The sequence below is a fragment of the Bubalus bubalis genome, chromosome 10, assembly GCF_019923935.1.
Source record: "Bubalus bubalis isolate 160015118507 breed Murrah chromosome 10, NDDB_SH_1, whole genome shotgun sequence".
Classification (NCBI taxonomy): domain Eukaryota; kingdom Metazoa; phylum Chordata; class Mammalia; order Artiodactyla; family Bovidae; genus Bubalus; species Bubalus bubalis.
This window is the reverse complement of record NC_059166.1, coordinates 85,219,978-85,240,704: the sequence shown is the minus strand read 5'-3', so window position 1 is coordinate 85,240,704 and position 20,727 is coordinate 85,219,978. Positions and strand designations below refer to the sequence as shown.

Sequence of the window (20,727 nt, the reverse complement as noted above, 5' to 3'; positions counted from 1 at the left end):
TTGATTTTCTTGAAAAATATGATAATGATACCAATTTTCTTGGTGAGAATAAAATCAGAGCACAGTGAGTTTTGTAGAATATGGAAAAGTCTTGTGAATTATTCCTGCCCCACAAAAGGGAATGATGTTTTCAGGATTGAAATATTTGGTCTGCCACATTCAGAGTGTCATTTTCATGAGAAGCTTTCAAAGTTTTGCCTTTGGGGCCTCCCTTTTCTGAAATCTTCTCATATTACCTCGGGTTATGTAAACGTTTGGTTTTGACCCTTGTTGCTCTGGCCCTGTTCGCTCACTGATTATTCCAGTCACCTTGGTTAAACTTATCTATTGCCAAAGTATTCCAGCCAGGATGGGTTAAGTCATCTAAAATGGGTGATTTTAACAGATGACTGCTTTCATTCATTAGGTGTTAATTCAAACTAGTTTACCAAGGTTCATCTCATTTCCTAGTTCTTGGTGACCTTTGTCTCTTTCAAGTACTTCTAATATGGGCCACATTCCTTAGCCCAAAGAGACACTGTGTATGTAATTTGGAAAAAAAAGTTTCAGTAATCCTTTAATTTCTGAAAATTAACAATTCACAGTCATAGCTTCAGGTATGAAGGAAAAAGATAAAGATGTACATTAAACTTTGTGATCTGTTTCATAGAATCACTTATGAAATAAGATGTGTTTCCTGTATGTCCCTGGAAGATTCAAATGCAAAAATTTGTCTGAATTTTTTCTCTATTTCTTAAAAGCAAATGCTTTATGTGCTAAATAAATATATTTTGCTATGTATTTGGCAAGCTTTAGATGAGAGTTTTTGAGACTCTAGTTACTTCAGGATGACTGCTTGTGCTAATGTGCTCAGTTGTGTCCAACTCTTTGCAGCCCCGTGGCTCCTCTGTCCATGGAATTTTCCAGGCAAGAGGCTGGAGTGGGTTGCCATTTCCTCCTCCAGGGGATCTTCTCTGTCCAGGGATTGAACCTGCATCTCCTGCGTCTGCTGCATTGGCAGGCAGAGTCTTTACCACTGTGCCCCCTGGGAAGCCTGAGGGGTTACTACTGCTATGAATAAAGGTCCTACATTTCTTTAAAAATAAGACATCATCAGTTTTAAGACAACCCTGATTTGTGCCAAATGAAAATGGAGGGGGGAACTGTGCATCTTAGAACCACTGAAATATAATTTACCAGAATTTTGAATGACAATTACTAGTGTAAAATACAAACTATAGATTGTAAAGCCTACCTATAGGTAAAACTAGAGGTTTAGATTCTGGATTTAAAGATATTAGAGTCTTTCAAATCTGAACAATAGGAAATAGATTTAGTTTGCACATAGCTCATGTGTATTAGAGGATTATTAAGGAGAATTCGCAGTCTTTATACTTAACAATTATTAGGGGTTTCAAGACTGTAATGGCAGAAAATGAAAGTAAACATTCTGAAAGACACTGAGTTAATAAGCATATATATCTCTTTACTAAGCTCTTCGAACCACTAAGGGAAATCCAGCTCTATCTGTTACAGTTCTTGAGCTTTCTAGGTTCACCCTTTAGTTTATCATAGAAAGAATGGATTTACCACCTAATCTAATGTGGGGTCTGCTCTAGGCAATGTGGGTCTCTCTACTTTTCAAAGGATATCGTATTTGTGTTTTAATTTCATTATTTCTTCACAATTCATGTTTTCAAAATTCCTCACCTCACCGAATCCCATGAACCCTCTGTGAGCAAACAGAAATTATTGGGCATTTGCTCTGTGCCACGCACCCTCCTAGAAAGTGGGGATCAAATGGTAAATTCTCCTGGCCACCCACTGAGCAGTCTTAGAGGGGAGATAGTTTCAGTCATGCCGTAGCACTTCCATGGGTAGTACGTTTAGTAATGAGTCCCAGTATTGGCCCAAAGGAGGACACAATCAATGCTATGGGGTGTTTAGGAGGAGAAGATATGGCAAGTCAGTCTTGAGATTGAAAAGGAAGGAATTCAGCAGGGCTACACAGTGAGAGGGTAACAGAGGCGTTTCAAGCAGAGTGAACACGAGCACACGTATATTTGTTTTCATGTTTGTCTCACCTGCTAGACTTTGCAGAGTGAAGACCTCAAGCTTCGGTAATACCCACCACCCAAATGAGTGTAGGACAGTGTTTTGCAAGTGTTTTTTCAGCACCAATGATTGAGCTAGTCTAGAGAATATTGAGAATTAGGTCAGCGCTTCTCAAACCTGGGTAAGCATGAGAACCACTGTGTCCTTGTTTGTGGACACCACTCTTACCACCTTCCTGCTTAGTAGGTCTGGAGTGGGGGCCAGAAATTTGCATTTCCAATAAGCCCTCCCCTCACCCCCAAGCCCATCATGACTCCAAGGCGTGGATGGTCCTCAGCACAGATGAGAGTGGAAAGAAATTCATAGGTACTTGGTGAATACTTCTACTGGTCCTTATCAACTACCTGCAGCTCACCGAATATACCCTGAGGTGCACCCCCTGTCAGCCATGAAAAAGCTTTTTAATCAGCCTTGACCTGTGCTGCTTAGACCTGTAGGTTCATTTTCTGGCAAATACGCTGAGAGAAAAATAAACCTGCCTTCTGAGACTTAACAGGTCTCCTTGATTTTTAAGTATTAGCATGTTTTTCAAGTGCTAAGAAGCTGAAATGTGCTAAAGAGGGGGAGAAAAAACCTCCAGGATTAGTCATGTCTCTAAAAAAAAAAAAAATTTCCAGTGGCACAATACTTACCTTAAAAGATGAACATTTCCACCTAAGGCATTTTTTCTATGTTTTGTAATCATAGATGAGAATTTATGCCAACTCTGCCTTTTTGTAGCCATTGAATGAAACATTTCTGAACTGAGTTGAAAATAACTCCAACATACCTTAACACCCACTTGCTCTAATTTAACTCCATTTGTGTCTCCCTTACCTTACTCTTTAGTTTCCTGAGCATTCCAGCTGTTAACGTTAAATCTACTTTTTGGATGTCAGCCCCTGTCAAAGCAAGCCTTAATCCTTTTAGTGTTAACCTATCACCAGCTCAAAGCAGCTTTATAGCATCAGGTATAACTGTGTTTCCAACCCCATGGCTATGGTGTGTGATAATGTATGCACACTCTTTTGACCTTCTCTATAGTACTACACCCATACCTGGTATAGACGGGAATTCTGCATGGGATAGGGAAGGACTGAACCCCATCCAAAGCACTTTGTTGACAGAAATAGGAAAAGGCTTTGTTTCAAGGTTACAACCCTGCAGAAGTATTGGAAGTCTAAGTTGGTGTTCATCTAGTCCTACATCTTTTTTTTTTTTTCTTTTTCTTGTCTTAGAGAGATTAAGTGTAATGAACAAAAGCATGCAGTTAATGACGGAGGTCTTAGAACTGGAACCAGACTGAAAACTTTAAAATCAATAGCCTAGCACTGTGTTAATGGAGTAATATGTTACCTGCTTTCTTCTTTGTCTTTGACAAAATACAGGGGAAAAAAAAAAAAACCTCATTACTATTCTTACTCTTGCCACATAGACCATTTTTAAAGTGTAAAAGAGTCAACTGTGCCTTGAAAATTTGGCGTAGAATTTTCTCTTATACTTTCTGACCAGATACACCTCTAATTTAGAAAACTGACAATGAAACAGGCCATTGTCATTGGCTAAGTTCTATGTGGATGCAATTTGTAGTAGGGTAGAGGTGACTTCCATTGTTTCCCCATCTATTTCCCATGCAGTGATGGGACCAGATGCCATGGTCCCATGGTCTTCATTTTCTGAATGTTGAGCTTTAAGCCAACTTTTTCACTCTCCTCTTTCACTTTCATCAAGAGGCTTTTGAGTTCCTCTTCACTTTCTGCCATAAGGGTGGTGTCATCTGCATATCTGAGGTTATTGATATATCTCCCGGCAATCTTGATTCCAGCTTGTGCTTCTTCCAGCCCAGCGTTTCTCATGATGTACTCTGCATATAAGTTAAATAAGCAGGGTGACAATATACAGCCTTGACGTACTCCTTTTCCTATTTGGAACCAGTCTGTTGTTCCATGTCCAGTTATAACTGTTGCTTCCTGACCTGCATACAGATTTCTCAAGAGGCAGGTCAGGTGGTCTGGTATTCCCATCTCTTTCAGAATTTTCCACAGTATATTGTGATCCACACAATCAAAGGTCATGTATGGATGTGAGAGTTGGAGTGTGAAGAAAGCTGAGCACTGAAGAATTGCTGCTTTTGAACTGTGGTGTTGGAGAAGACTCTTGAGAGTCCCTTAGACTGCAAGGAGATCTAACCAGTCCATTCTAAAGGAATCAACCCTGGGTGTTCTTTGGAAGGAATGATGCTAAAGCTGAAACTCCAGTACTTTGGCCACCTCATGCAAAGAACTGACTCATTGGAAAAGACTCTGATGCTGGGAGGGATTGGGGACAGGAGGAAAAGGGGACGACAGAGGATGAGATGGCTGGATGGAGTGAACTCCAGGAGTTGGTGATGGACAGGGAGGCCTGGCATGCTGCGATTCGTGGGGTCGCAAAGAGTCGGACATGACTGAGCAACTGAACTGAACTGAACTGAGAGGTGACTTTTTAATTATTATACAATGACATTTAGCTTTGTTGTAGCAATACACTAGTGAAGAATTCTCTGTTTATGAAGAAGTTCTCTAAATGTAAATCGACATCATTGAGATTTTATTTTATGGCCTTTGGTGCAATAAAGCTAAAATTTTGGAAAGAGATTAAATCTTAATTAAATGAAGGAAATGATAAATATGCTTCTAAATGAGAATGAATAGACATTATAAATAAACTGCACAAGTTAAGTGTCCAGCTAAATGTTTACCTTAAAAAGCCAATAACTAATGGAAAAGGATAAAAAGGAAAGTAATAGTTTATTTATACTATGTATTTTGGCACCATCGTTAAAAGACTAAGTCACAATTTTTTTTTTTCTTCCAGAGAAGCTCACAGCCTGGGAGGAAAGGAAAACACCAAAAATGTTAACTATAAATGCCTCAAGAAAATTAGGTTCCAAGTTCAATGAGACCTTAAGGGGAGAATAATTAATTTTGTTTTAGAAGCTGCTAGGCATCAAGGAGGGTATGATGTTTGAGAGACGTTCTAGTTCAATAAAAATTTTTTCAAACAGATGGTTTTTAAAGGTAAAATACAGAAGCATGACATTTCTTTAATTCCTGAACTTTGAAAAATGTCTTATTAAGCGTGTTTAAAATAATTTTATCTATGAAAAACTTTCCACCTCCAATTTCTCCAATTGAGGTAAGAACGTGCTAAGTTGTGTCCGATTCTGTGACCCCATGGACTGTAGCCCACCAGGATCCTCTGTCCATGGGATTCTCCAGGAAAGACTACTGAAATGAATTGCCACGTCCTCCTTCAGGGGATCTTCCCGACCCAGGGGTCAAACCCCCATCTCTTAATGTCTCCTGCATTGGTAGACAGGTTCTTTACCACTAGTGCCACCTGAAAAGCCAAGGTAAGAATGCCTTCCTTTTATTTTTATTTATGATTTTGTTAATCTTTCTGTTAAGCCTGTTTAGTGTGGTTCATGATGACTTTTCGTACATCATTTATTTGGATAGAAATATCTTGAAAAGTCTCAAAATTTTCCTGTAGAAGAGTCAATTTATATTTTATAGAATTCACACTGATCTGTCTTTTCCCCCTTTCTGTTTATTCTATTGTTTTTCATAATATTTCAGTACTCAGGTATTAGAACTGGAATCAATAATACATACTGATATCTTTATATCTTTCCATATAACCTTTATTTACAAAGAAAAAGTTACTGATTATAAACTATTCTTTTCATTTACAAGACAAGAAAAACTGGGGTTAAGATATTTTCCAAGGACACATGGCATCTTGTGATAAATTTACAAACAAAATCCCAACCTCCCAGATCAGTGGTCGTTAGATCAATTGCTTAACATTTAAAATGTTGCCCAAGATTTGTTGTGGGACTTTGACAGGTTCGGAGAAAAAGGCTCATGATTTTCAATCCTGAGAAGGAAGGAGTTAAAGGGAAGAAAATCTTAGAGGATTAGATTGATCTCGGGGGATTTGGAAACTAGGCAGAGGATCTGAAGATGAAAGGAAAGATTTGATTCTGTGCTGAATTACACGTTTTGAAGGAAATTAGAGTGTAATTTTGTGCAGCTCTAGATAAGCATCCACAGCCTAAATTAGCAAAGTTCTTATAACCATTATCTTTTAAAATCATCATTAAAAAGTATTTCTAAAACTGTGTCAGTTTTGAGCAATCACCTTGAGATACAGGTGTTAATATGAAAAACCCGAAAAAGAACAGCACACAGTGCATATTAAACATCAGTTACAAAGAGGGAAATCTCAGAGGCATGCCATTGCATCATACCTTTTCAGACTGGGGGTGGGGGGAGGAGGAAAGGGCAAATCACTGCATCAAAGCCCTTATTGATGTGCCTTTCAAAAGCATTGAGAGTACTGGTCAGCCCTCTGTTTGAGGGTATTGGTGGAGTGCCTTGGTTTATTTCAAGGTACCCCTGAGACAAAGGCCACACTTAACCAGGCCCCAAAGAGCAACCCTGTGGTACCCATGGCAGCCCATTTTTTAGAACTGACCCCCACTCAGTCACTGGTAGTACCTTCAACCTGAGTTAAATAACTGGCCTATTGACCTAGCCACTTAATGGGATTGAGGTCCACTGGTTAGAGTTTCTAGGGATGTCTTCTCTGCTGCAAAAACAGGAGCATGCTCTTTCCTCAGATACCAAGTAAATATTTGATTTACCTGATTTTCAAGTGAATCCCTATGCTCTTAGGAAGTTAGAGTGGGCCTCTGGTTATTAATAAAAAAAAAAAGTGGTGAGTTGAACACACGTATCGTCACCTCTGTGTTCTTCAGAACCTCTCTCCAACTACAGCAAAGGGGTTTAGAGATGGGGGTGGGGTAAGTATAAACCCTCCAGAACGAAGAGAACAAAACAGGAGAAAATAGGGGAATCTGGATGGTAGCTGAATGTGTGGTGACCGATCTCAAAGATCCAAGAAAGCTGAATAGTAAACCAAATAGTGGGAAAGGCCAGAAGCACACTCATTTGGATTGCAGAATCGGCAAAGGTTCAAGGCTTCACAATTCTCGAAATTCTGGATGTGGGATACAGATGAGTCTAAAACAGAATTTGCTGACAGTCTAGGAAGTGTTAGGGGCAGAATCGGGGGTGGAAGGGAGGCTCAAGAAGAAGGGGACATATGTGTATTTATAACTGATTCATGTTGTTGTATGGCAGAAACCAATACAACATTGTAAAGCAATTATCCTCCAATTAAAAATAGAAATTAAAAAACAAGGTATTCACTTACCTCCATGCCCTTTGGAAACCCCACTTAAATAATAGCTTAAGTTTCTGTTTGTTCTGTTTTAAGGAATAAACCTCAATGATAAAAACAAAACAAAAATATGTTTTTTATGTACTTTAGAGTATTTTTCTGGATACTTTAAACTTTTTTACTGTTATAAATAGTATATTCTCAAATTTTCATTGTCTAGCTCTTTGTTGCTGAGGTATCAGTACAAAAATACCACTGACTTTTGGTTATTGATCCTGTAAGTGGTAACTTTCCTAAAATCTATGATTAATTAAATTAATTTGGGTAGATTCCTTTGGGTTTTCCATTTTGTGGACCAACCATGTTATCTCTGGATAATAGGAATTTATTTTTTTCCTATTCATAATACTTCTCTTTTTCTTTTTTCTTATTGTGCTAATTATATCTAATCCAGTGTTGATAGAAATAGCTATATTGGGAGTAACTATGATGGTTCACCATTGATAATAATGTCGGTCAGAGGGTAAAGAATCTACCTGCAATACAGGAGACCTGGGTTTGATCCCTGGGTTGGGAAGATGCCCTGGAGAAGGGAACGGCTACTCACTCTAGATTTCTAGCCTGGAGAATTCTGTGGACTGTATAGTCCATGGGGTGGCAAACGGTATGACAGGACCGAGCGGCTTTCACCACTCACTATAATGGTTCACCACTGATTACAACATTCCTATAAGTTTTCTGTATGTATGCTTGTTTAGGTTGAAAGAATTCCTTTTTATACCTTATCCACTGAGAATTTATATCAAAAGTGATTATTAACTGCTTATTCTGCATCTATTGAGGTTATTATATAATTTTTCTCCTTTTGTATATTAATATGACACATTACTTAATTACTTAATAGATTTTCTAATGTTAAATCAACTTGTATTCCTAGAATGTATCCAACTCAGTGATGATAAATTATCTTTTTATGCATTGTACTTTGGCCACCTCATGCAAAGAGTTGACTCATTGGAAAAGACTCTGATGCCGAGAGGGATTGGGGGCAGGAGGAAAAGGGGACGACAGAGGATGAGATGGCTGGATGGCATCACCGACTCGATGGACGTGAGTCTGAGTGAACTCCGGGAGTTGGTGATGGACAGGGAGGCCTGGCGTGCCGTGATTCATGGGGTCGAAAAGAGTCGGAAACGACTAAGTGACTGAACTGACTGAACTTCAGTTTACACTTTTTCTTTTTTAGAAAGTTTTCTGCTTCTGCGTTAAAAAGATTGACCTGGTTTTTCCTCTCTTTTTACTCTTTACCTTCAATAACAAAAGAAATTATATATATAAACTGAATTGGAAAGTATTCCCTTTTATTACTTAGAAGTTTAGCTTTGGAGTTACTCCCTTGTTGAATATTTCATTGAACTCTTCCTGTAAACTCACTTGGTCCTGCGATTTTCTCTGAGGGAGAATTTTGAACTACTGATAACCTTTCTAATTCTTATTTCTTGACTGATTTTGGTAACTTTTTAAAAGTATTTTGTTCTTTCATCTAATTTTTCCAATGTCTTTAACATTGCAGTTGTTTTGTATTTCTTTATCATTTTGATCTCTGCTGCCTCTTTAGTGATGCCTTTTTTCCCTATTTCTAATATTTTGTGCTGCCCTTTTTTGTTTCTGTAACCAGTCTTGCCTGAGGTTTGTCAATTTTATTAGTCTTTTTAAAGAGTTGCTTTTGGTTTTATTAATCCTCTCCTCTCTTTGTTTTTTTGCTTTATACTTTTCTGCTTGTTTTTATGATTTTATTCCTTCTACATTTTCATGATTTATTTTGCTCTTCTTTTTCTAATAACTTAAAATAAATGCTTAAACAATTAACTTTGAGTTTTACTTTTTTTCTGATAGAGCATTTTAGGCTTTTAAATTTCCCTTTGAAGACTTCTGGCCATATTCCAGAAGTCTTGAAATGTAATGTTTTTACTAAAGTACAGCTGCTTCTGCAGTTGTTATTTATGGTGACTTTTGTTCATGGTTGCTTGTCTCCTTCTATGTTAATCATTTTTTATTGTGGTTTCATGATCCTTGGATTTCTATCTATGGAAATTCTTTGAGGCCTGCCTTGAATGTGCATTTCTCTTTAACAGTAGTACCCGAGGCATTACAAACCTAGAATCCCTTTAAATTCAAATTTCCATTTGGGTGGGGTTTTTTTTTTTCAATTTTTATACATTTCAGTGGCAAACCCATGTGAATAATCATGGTCAAGAAATATCAAGGGGAACGTTTTTTCTTTATTTCTGCTCCATCCAAAGAGGCAGTTGAGACAAGCATCTTTCCTTCTGTGGGTCATATTTGTTTTCTTGTTCATCCATTGTGGGTTTCATTCTTCGAGTGGTCCTGGTTTCTGATCTGACCTTCTTCTCTGCTCTGGCCCCTGGTTTTGGCTTTCACTCCCCAAACACATGGCCAGTTAAAATCCAGATATTGCTGTTATTGTTGTTCAGTTGCTGAGTCGTATCTGACACTTCATGACCTCATTCTTGACAGAGGAGCATGCCAGGCTCCTCTGTCCTCCACTGTCTCCCGGAGTTTGCTCAAATTCATGTCCATTGAGTCAGTGATGCTATCTAAACATCTCATTCTCTATCACTCCCTTCTGTTCCTGTCATCAATCTTTCCCAGTACCATGGTCTTTTACAATGAGTTTGCTCTTCGCATTAAGTGGCCAAAAAATGGGAGCTTCAGCTTTTAGCAACAGACCTTCTAATGGTTATTCAGGGTTGATTTCCTTTAGGATTGACTGGTTTGATCTTGCAGTTCAAGGGACTTTCAGTAGTCTTTTCCAGCACAATTCGAAAGCATCAATTCTTTGGCGCTCAGTCTTCTTTATGGTCCAACTCTCACATCCATACATGACTACTGAAAAAACCATAGCTTTGACTATATGGACCTTTGTCAGCAAAGTGATACCTCTGCTTTTTTTTTTTTTTTGAGTTCTGAGCCATAGCAAATTTCTGTTGGCTATCTATTTTGCATATGGTAATGTAAGTTTCCATGTTATTTTTTCCATACATCTCACCCACTTCTCTCCTCTCCCCATGTTCATAAGTCTATTCTCTTATGTCTGCTTCTATATTGCTGCCCTGTAAATAAATTCTTTAGTACCATTTTCCTAGATTCCATATATATGCATTAGAATATTATATTTTCCTTTCTCTTTCTGACTTACTTTACTCTGTATAATAGGTGCTAGGTTCATCCACCTCATTAGAATTGACTCAAATGTGTTCCTTTTTATGGCTGAGTAATACTCCATTGTGTATATGTACCACAGCGTCTTTATCCACTCATTTCCACCACAGTGCAATGGTGTTCCCTTTCTTCCACACCCTCTCCAGAATTTATTGTCCGTAGACCTTTTCATGATTGCCATCCTGACGGGTGTGAGGTTGTATCTCATTGTAGCTTTGATCTGCATTTCTCTAATAATGAGCGACATTGAGCATCTTTTCAAGTTTGTTAGCCATCTGTATGTCTTCTTTGGAGAAATATCTGTTTAGGTCTTTTTCCCACTTTTTGATTGGGTTGTTTGTTTTTCTAGTATTGAGTTGTAAGAGCTGCTGGTATGTTTTGGAAATTAATCCTTTGTCAGTTGTTTCATTTACTATTATTTTCTCCCATTCTGAAGGTTGTCTTTTCACCTTGCTTATAGTTGCCTTTGCTGTGCAAAAGCTTTTAAGTTTCATCAGGTACCACTTGTTTGTTTTTGTTTTTATTTCCATTACTCTAGGAGGCGGGTCATAGAGGATCTTGCTTTGATTTATGTCATTGAGTGTTCTGCCTGTTTTCCTCTAAGAGTTTTATAGTTTCTGGTCTTATATTTAGGTCTTTAATCCATTTGAATTCATCTTTGTGTATGGTGTTATGAAGTGTTCTAATTTCATTCTTTTACATGTAACTGTCCAGTTTCCCAGTACCATGTGTCTCTGCTTTTTAATACACTATCTGTGTTTGTCATAGCTTTCTTTTCAAGGAGCAAGAGTCTTTTAATTTCATGGCTGCAGTCACCATCCACAGTGACTTTGGAGCCCAAGAAAATAAAATCTGTCACTGCTTCCACTTTTCCCCCTTTTATTTGTCATAAAGTGATAGGATCAGATGCCATGATCTTAGTTTTTTGAATGTTCAGTTTCAAGCAAGCTTTTTACTCTTCTCTTTCACCCTCATCAAGAGGCTGTTTAGTTCCTCTGCACTTTCTTCCATTAGAGGATATCATTATTGGCATTTACCCTAAGGGATGATGCCTACTCCAGGCTGCTCCCTGAGTCCTCGTGGAGTCACACTTTCCCATTGTTTGTCAGCAGTATTTCCATTTCTTCACTTTCCAACTCAGCTCAGTTATGCTCTGAGAAAGCTTTTAGAAAGTGTTTTCCTTTGTATTATTTTTCTTGTTTCTGAAAGGATTTCTCTGCATGTTTAATCTGTAGACCCAATTTCTGTCTCCTTCTGTTGTTCAGTTCTGTTGCTCAGTCATGTCCAACTCTTTGTGACCCCATGGACTGAGGCACGCCAGGCTTCCCTGTCCATCACCCATTCCCGGAGCTTGCTCAAACTCATGTGCATTGAGTTGGTGATGCCATCCAACCATCTCATCCCTTGTTGTCCCTTCTCCTCCCGCCTTCAATCTTTCCCAGCATCAGGGTCTTTTCAAATGAGTCAGTCAGTTGATCACATCAGGTGGTCAAAGTATTGGAGTTTCAGCTTCAGCATCAGTCCTTCCAATGAATATTCAAGACTGATTTCCTTTACAATGGACTGGTTGGATCTCCTTTCAGGCCAAAGGACTCTCAAGAGTCTTTTGCAACACCACAGTTCAAAAGCATCAGTTCTTTGGCATTCACCTTTCTTTATAGTCCAATTCTCACATCCATACTTGACTACTGGAAAAACCATAGCTTTGACTAGACGGACTTTTTTGGTAAAGTAATGTCTCTGCTTTTTAAATGCAGTCTAGGTTGGTGATAGCTTTTCTTCCAAGGAGCAAGTGTCTTTTATATGGCTGCAGTCACCATCTGAAGTGATTTTGGACCCCAAGAAAATAAAGTCTGTCACTGTTTCCATTGTTTCCCTATCTATTTGCCATGAAGTGATGGGACTGGATGCCTTGATCTTCATTTTTTGAATGTTGAGTTTTAAGCCAGCTTTTTCACTTTCCTCTTTCACTTTCATCAAGAGGCTGTTTAGTTCTTCACTTTCTGCCATAATGGTGGTGTCATCCGCATATCTGAGGTTATTGATATTTCTCCTGGCAAACTTGATTCCAGCTTGTGCTTCATCCAGCCTGGCATTTTGCATGATGTACTCTGCATATAAGTTAAATAAACATGGTGATAATATACAGCCTTGACGTATTCCTTTCCCAGTTTGGAACCAGTCTGTTGTTCCATGTCCAGTTCTAACTGTTGCTTCTTGATCTGCATACAGATTTCTCAGGAGGCAGGTCAGGTGTTCTTGTACTTCCATCTCTTTAAGAATTTTCCACAGTGATGGCTCAGACAGTAAAGCATCTGCCTACAATGCAGGAGACATTCAATCCCTGGGTTGGGAAGATCTCCTGGAGAAGGAAATTGCAGCCTACTCCAGTATTCTTGCCTGGAAAATCCCATGGATGGAGGAGCCTGGTAGGCTACAGTCCATGGGGTTGCAAAGAGTTGGACACGACTGAGCGATTTCACTCACTTACACAGTCAAAGGCTTTGGTGTAGTCAGTAAAGCAGAAGTAGATGTTTTTCTGGAACTCTTGTGCTTTTTCAATGATTCAGCGAATTTTGGCCATTTGATCTCCAGTTCCTCTGTCTTTTCTAAATCCAGCTTGAACATCTGGAAGTTCATGGTTCACATACTGTTGAAGCCTGGCTTGGAGAATTTTGAGCACTACTTTACTGGCGTGTGAGATGAGTGCAATTATGCGGTAGTTTGAACATTCTTTGGCATTGCCTTTCTTTAGGATTGGAATGAAAACTGACCTTTTCCAGTCCTATGGCTGGGGCTAAATTTTCCAAATTTGCTTGCATATTGAGTGCAGCACTTAAACAGCATCATGTTTTAGAATTTGAAAGAGCTCAACTGGAATTCCATCACCTCCAGTAGCTTTGTTCATAGCAATGCTTCCTCTAAGGCCCACTTGGCTTTGCATTCCAAGATATCTGGCTCTAGGTGAGTGATCACACCATCATGATTATGTGGGTCATGAAGATCTTTTTTGTACAGTTCTTCTGTGTTTTCTTGCCACCTCTTCTTAATGTCTTCTGCTTCTGTTAGGTCCATACCATTTCTGTCCTGTATTGTGCCCATCTTTGCATGAAATGTTCCCTTGGTATTCCAAATTTTCTTGAAGAGATCTCTAGTCTTTCCCATTCTATCTGTTGTAACTTATAAAAAACCCAAGTCAGTTTCCCTGAAGAAACCATAATTCGAAACTTCAGAAATATGGTGATTTTTTTCCTGTTTATTTTGATTCAGCAGATAAATTGTATCCCCAAAGCCATAGACTGTTTGTCCTTTCACTCTGCCGTTTATGTTCATCTCAAGTTCTCTGTCTCCTGATGTGGTCACAAAATGGCTGCCAGCTACTCACAGAGCTACATACTTCATTATCCACACGCAGGTGAAGAGAGCCAGCCTCTTTCCTAACCATCAAATGAATTTTCTGACACTTTCTCAGTGCGCAAGCACTGAACCAAATCTTAAGAGCCAAAGAAATGTCATGCCCAGAATGACTTAGTTTCCTGAAACACCTATGCCTGTCCCTGGTTTCATAACTAATCTGTTCCTAAAACCCGTGACACTAACTGAAGAATCATTCAATGAGAAACATTTTCACTAATAAAAAAAAAATTGTGATGCATCTCATCCCAACTCAAGATATCTGATTATTTTATATAGCAATTGAACTATGTAAGATATTTACATAATTTAAAAAAACCCAATAATCTGAAAGCAAATAATGCCTTTATACATAAAATAAGATTCAGTAAGGATTTATTTAATTCTTTCTGTACAATTTTCATTAATTGTTCAAACTTCGGGGACTCTATTGATCTTGCACTCCATTGCACTTAAAAGTTATATCATTGGCAAAGCGTTTTTAGGATAAAGTAAAAAGCTAAGCAATAGAATGCTTTAAAACATAGAAATAACATATATTCACAACAGACTAAGCGTTGTTGAAGATGTAAATCTGTTATCCCTCTCATTTGTCATACATAAGCAAAGTCGATTGTCTGGAGTTTATGTAAACAATGCATGCAAGTCAAATTAGACCCATATTATATTGTCTGACTAGAAAAATGTTTGTGTTGAGTAAATTGATGAGCATGTGTTTCTCTGAAACCATAATCTTGAAAATATTACTTATAGTATTCATTACCTTCATTATTTATTACTTCTATTACTTCTATTGTTTAGATTGTTTTAGGATAAAAAGGAAAAGTCTCATATATAGAAAAACGAAATTCTTGCCTGAAAATGGTGTGACTTTTCAAGAACTGTTATAGCAGAAAGCAGAACATTTATGGGAGATAGGTCTGTACTGTGGCAAAGGAGATGGGTTTACTCTGATTGACTAAGACTCAACAGTCTTGGGGTTCAGTCTTCATCAACCTCATGGCCACTTACAAACAGGCAGCAAAGAACAAATATCAATGAGCAATCATAGTGCCCTCTTCAGCCAGCTTTCTTGCAGTATTTGTCTAAATAGGTTTTAATCTACACTGAGATCCAGCTTGTATCCATAATGTGACATTCAATTTCCATAAGCATTGGGTTTCCCTCCCTCTGTTTGGGCAATCATGTATTCAGAGAACCAAGAAAGGTGCTGGTTAGTCACAGTGGCTGCCAGTATTGACACTGCTCCCAACTGCTACCTGGCATTCTTTCCCCAAATCCATCAAGCATTCAGCTCTGGGTAGACGTAGCATAAACCTCTCAGCCATTCACTCCACCAATCGCAGACCTCTGCTCACCAGGCCACAGTCGCTCATGCCGTTTCCTGTTTCACTCTTACTCTTTTCCATTCTTTTCTGGTTCCTCTTGTTTCCTGTCTTAAAACTTTGCTTCCCATTTCCTCAAAAAAAAAAAAAAAAAGTCATGAGATATGATTCACTTACCATACTATTCACCCATTTAAAGCATATAAGTCAGTGGTTTTCAGTATATTCAGAGTTGTTCAGTGATCACTACAATCAATTTTAGAATGTTTTAATCATCCCAAAAGAAATTCCCAGCCTATTATCAATCATTCCCCATTTTCCTCCAGCTCCCCCACTCCCTGAAGTCTTAGGCAATTGCTGGTCTACTTTCTATTTGTATAGATTTTTTTCTACTCTGGAAGGTTCATATAAATGGAGACATGAAACATGTAGTATTTTGCATCTTGCTGCTTTCATTTAGCATAATGACTTGCATTCCTTGTTATGGTTGAGTAATATTCCATGAGATGAATATACTACATTCTGTTTATTAATTCATCAGTTGATGGATATTTGAGTTGTTTCTGGTTTGGGGCTATTACAAATAATGCTGATATAAACTTCTGCAAAAATGGCTTTGTAAGGACACATGTTTTCTGTTGGATAAATTCATAGGGATAGAAATACTGGCTTTTAGGTTAATTTTATGTTTAACTTTTTAAGAAACTGCTAAATTGTTTTCCAAAGTAGCTATACTATTTTACGTCGTAATTCAGGTGTTCTAATTTCCCCATATCCTCACCACTAATTGTTATTGTTTATATTTTGAATTATAGCCATTCTAGTGCGTATGTACGGAGAAGGCAATGGCACCCCACTCCAGTACTCTTGCCTAGAAAATCCCATGGATGGAGGATCCTGGTAGGCTGCAGTCCATGGGGTCGCTATGAGTCGGACGCGACTAAGCTACTTCACTTTCACTTTTCACTTTCACGCAATGGAGAAGGAAATGGCAACCCACTCCAGTGTTCTTGCCTGGAGAATCCCAGGGACGGGGGAGCCTGGTGGGCTGCCGTCCATGGGGTTGCACAGCGTCGGATATGACTGAAGTGACTTAGCAGCAGCAGCAGTGCGTATGTAATAATATGTATTATACTCTTTAAAGTTTAATTAGCCAGCTAGCTACATTTAAAACTTGGGTGAAAATCTGGATCTCTGTCCTATCTGGAAATATCCAGAAGTTCTGACAATACCAGGGCTCCATGCTGTAAGGCAGAGATCAGCTGGAGCTTTGTCATTGCCATTCTCTTTAGGCTGACACACTCTCTCCAGTTTATTGGAGTCCCATCTTCTCTGAGTTGGATGCAGAGGGGAATGTCAGTTCTCACGTTCATCACAGTTGTGCTGTTTTTCTTTCTGGAGGTAAGAAATGTTTTGTGTGTCCGTATCTCTGCATGCTAAGTCGCTTCAGTCATGTCCAACTCTTTGTGACCCTGTGAACTGTAACCCTGAGAGACTGAGAGGGTGACATAATTCAAGAAAGTAGGAGAGAGCAGAGTTCTTTGTTGAATTAGAGACTACGCTTACATGTTTAATATACAGAGTATGTCTGTCAAAACTGCAATTTCAGACATCATTATGAACAAACCATAGAGAGGCAATGTGTGATAGGAATTTTAATGAACTGAGAAAAACAATAGCCATTTCAAGGGAGTTCTGTCTTAAAACCAAATGAAGTAAGTAATGCAACTGTGAAAAACAGTTTTCAATGCAAAGGTAAAGGAACTTGTAAATAATTTTAAAATATGTATTTTGATTATGTTTATTATGTTTTATGTTTATTCTTATGTTTCTTATGCTTATTCTTATGTTTTATGTTTATTCTTATGTTTATTCCTTGCCAAAGAAACAGTTCTAATCTATCACACTTGAAATTACAATCTGTTTTCAGAATTGAAAATTACAGAAATTTCCCAGTTACAAGAGTTTAAAATTCAATTCTGAACATGGTTTTCTACTTCAGACATTTTGAGAATAAACTAATGTTCATTTTATCTCTCATGATTAATGTTGATAGAATGAATAAAGAGTTATCAAGTAAAATCATATAGCAGTATAATGGGATACTGCAAGTTAAATATGATGGTGCTGGAAAAAATAGATTTCTTCAAATGTCTTGAGAGTAGTTACTCTAAATATAAAACCAACTATGTTTGGAAGTAACTACATTTGGGTACATCTGTTCTCCATTATGAAATGGAATAAAACTAAATATTGTTCCCAATTAAGGGATTTAAGGCCTAATTCTAGACTGTCCATTTCAAAGAGAAATACAAGACCTACTATATCTTGTGCAGGGAAAAAAAATGTTAGATTTCTAATTCCAAATGAGAAGAATTGGGATTCTAAATATTTAAATTAATCTCTTCAGTTTGAATTTAGCCTATAATGCAAAATATCCTCATATCTGTTTAGCTTTTTGCAATACACTTCTAATTTAGTAAAAATAAAGAATGTCAGTTCTGTTTCTGGAGGTTAAATATTCTTGTACTTGGGGTGCTGCACATACATTACCCAACATTATGAGTAATATACCTTTTGATTTTTTATCATTTTTAAAATTTTTATTTTTAATTGGAGGATAATTACGATATTGCGATGGTTTCTGCCATATATCAACATGAATCAGCCATAGGTATATATATGTCTCCTCCCTCTTATACCTCCCTCCCCACTCCCTCCCCATCCCAGCTCTTTAGGTTGTCACAGAACTGTGGGTTCCTTGTGGCATATAGAAAATGCCCACTGGCTCTCTGTTTCACATATGGTAATGTAGACGTTCCAGTGTTACTCTCTCACATCATCTCACTGCTCCCTCCCCTATCGTGTCCAAAAGTCTGTTCTCTATGTCTGAATCTCCACTGCTGCCCCATAGATTTTTTGAATGCTTGTGTGGAAGGAAAGTGTCCTTGTATTTCTTTATGATCCAGCCCACATCATTGGGATGGAAGAAAGCATAGGAGTCATGAGGAGATGCTCAGAAATAGAGAATCTTCATTTGTTGAAGGTCAGAGCACAGGATGGACTAGCAGGAAGCAGATACTTCAGTAGTGGAAAAGGGTGAGGCCCAATACTTATGATAGTCAGCAGGATGGAACTTGATTATGAAAATATTTGAGACTGGTAGCGTAGGGAACTAGAGATAGAAAAGTTTGGACTTGTGTGTGTTGGCGTGTTGGTTATGGGTAGGTCTCAAGCTGTGAAAGCTCAGCACAGGAACTCTCTGACCATCTTCCATACTTAGTTCCATAGCAGCCCCTCTGCACAGCACCTTGGTGGGGGGGTCTCTCGACTTCTTGCTGTTTAGTTGCTAAGTTGTGTCCCACTCTTTTGAGACCCCATGGACTGTAGCCCACCAGGCTCCTCTGTCCATGGGATTTCCTAGGCAAGAATACTGGAGTGGATTGCCATTTCCTTCTCCAGGGGATCTTCCTGACCCAGTGATAGAACTTTCCCCATCTCCTGCATTGGCAGCCACCAGGGAAGCCCCTCCCTACCTCTGCTGCTGCTGCTGCTAAGTCGCTTCAGTCCTGTCTGACTCTGTGCGACCCCGTAGACAGCAGCCCACCAGGCTCCCCCGTCCCTGGGATTCTCCAGACAAGAACGCTGGAGTGGGTTGCCATTTCCTTCTCCAATGCATGAAAGTGAAAGTGAAGTCACTCAGTCGTGTCTGATTCTTCGCCACCCCATGGACTGCAGCAGAGGGTAAAAATGCTTCCCATGTTCTGTCCAGTTAATTGCATGTCACTGTTTGCAAGGGAAAGGCCCCTGCTTCTGTCTCTGCAGCAACTGGCCTGTGCTCTCAAATATGCACTTTGATCACCCCTTTTATCTTAGCATGAAGAGCTGGAACTGGCATTTATTAGTCATAAAGTTATTCATTCTGCTTTAAATCCAGTGAAGAGCTCAACTCCATAACCTCCTGTGGCAGCAGGTTTCATAGGTTGGCTCAAATGTGTTACAAAGTAATCATTTCTTCCACTCGGCTCTAAATTTATCCGCCATTAATTCCACCAGCTGACATTTTGTTCTCCGGTGACATTCTGGAACATTCAGTTCTTCAGCTGAGCGTACAAACAAAAACCCTCTGTCAGGCTCTCAGACACTAAATAATCACCACTTGCCATTTTCCCTTTAAATATATTTAGCCTGGTTTGATTGACTTGCTTAAAATCTTAAATTCTTCTTTCTATTTTGCCATAAATTGTATTGTAATGTTACTCTCTTCTCCCAGTCTTGCTTGGGAATCATTTCAAATGGATATTTATTATTAGGTATATGCATGAGGTGGCCTCTTTGGGAGGATTAGGATTAGTTTGTGTGAATAGTGCACTGAGGGCCCCTAAAAAAAGTGTCAAATATCTAATGATGACGATGACTCATGATAAATTGTCTGTGGTCAGCACTTCATCCAGCAAGTGGGTGACTGGACACACAACATGATTTTAGGACAAGTGAATAGATTCTGTGCTATTCCTACTCCCTCCCCAGCCAGTTGTCCCACTCACTCTGATTTATGAAATTCCTCTATCAAGTGTCAGCCCTTTTGATCCCTATTCCAATGAAAACCCCTTTAGAGAGAGGTGTTATTTAAGCTACTGTCAGTCATTTTCTCCTGAACACAAATTGTGATGATATATGACGTCTCTTTTCCTCTGAAACAATCGTTGTCAATTCGTGTCTTGCAGAACCCTGGAGTTCCAGTGGTGTTATAGGAATCATTGCAGAACAGGAAGAGATCAGATGGGCTGGGTTTCAACAGAGCAACTTTGCTGTTACCTGCTGTAGATATTCATCTTCTGGATAAAAGGTCAAGTGATAAGAAACTTCTATATTATTGTTATTACTATTTTTACATCTCTGCTTTAGGTTCTTGGGTTGGCTCTCTTAGTAGATCACGGGTGAGCCTCCAATACTTTTATGTAATTTACCAAAAGTTAATGCTCTCATATTCCACAGTCTCCCAGGCAGCCCTTGCTCCTGATTTGGACACCCTTCCAGAACAGCATTCCATCCTTCCCAGATTACAATCCAGAGCCTCTCTCCTGCCTCCTACATGATTCTCATCCTTACTTCACTAGAAAGAAAAAAAAAAACAAATGAGGCTAGGAAGAGAAACAAACGGTAGCTATGCCCATGCTTCCTTCCTTCCTAAAGTCTAATTTTTATAGAACATCATCATCTTTTGGAGCTTTGGAATGGATTCCTCCACAAGTGGAAAGTATCTATCACACCCCAAAATGAAACACTTTCAGAGCCTGCAAAGCTGGAACTACATAAAAATATATTAATAAATCTAGAGTCACTTGCTACTAGGAAATGTGAAAAAGTAACATATTTAGGAATGACAGAAAATTGGGCATAAGTTAGAACCATTTAACTATAATCAAAACAGAAAGTGGAA

At 38.7% G+C, this 20,727-nt stretch overlaps 2 long non-coding RNA genes across 4 annotated transcripts in view; both read left to right on the top strand.

Annotated features, from left to right (window-relative positions):
• LOC123327787 overlaps nt 1–5,140 on the top strand; it is a 47,218-nt gene extending 42,078 nt beyond the window's left edge. For both annotated transcript variants that reach the window (XR_006542484.1, XR_006542483.1), the window contains one exon: nt 4,930–5,140. This is a non-coding gene — a long non-coding RNA (uncharacterized LOC123327787). The remainder of the gene's footprint in view (nt 1–4,929) is intronic.
• A 266-nt stretch (nt 5,141–5,406) lies between these two features.
• LOC123327788 lies at nt 5,407–20,155 on the top strand. 2 transcript variants are annotated; one of them, XR_006542486.1, is made up of 2 exons: nt 5,407–5,467; nt 20,012–20,155. It is a non-coding gene; the product is annotated as an uncharacterized LOC123327788 (long non-coding RNA). The 2 variants fall into 2 exon arrangements; XR_006542485.1 differs by lacking the exon at nt 5,407–5,467 and adding an exon at nt 16,431–16,685.
• The last annotated feature ends 572 nt before the right edge of the window (nt 20,156–20,727 follow it).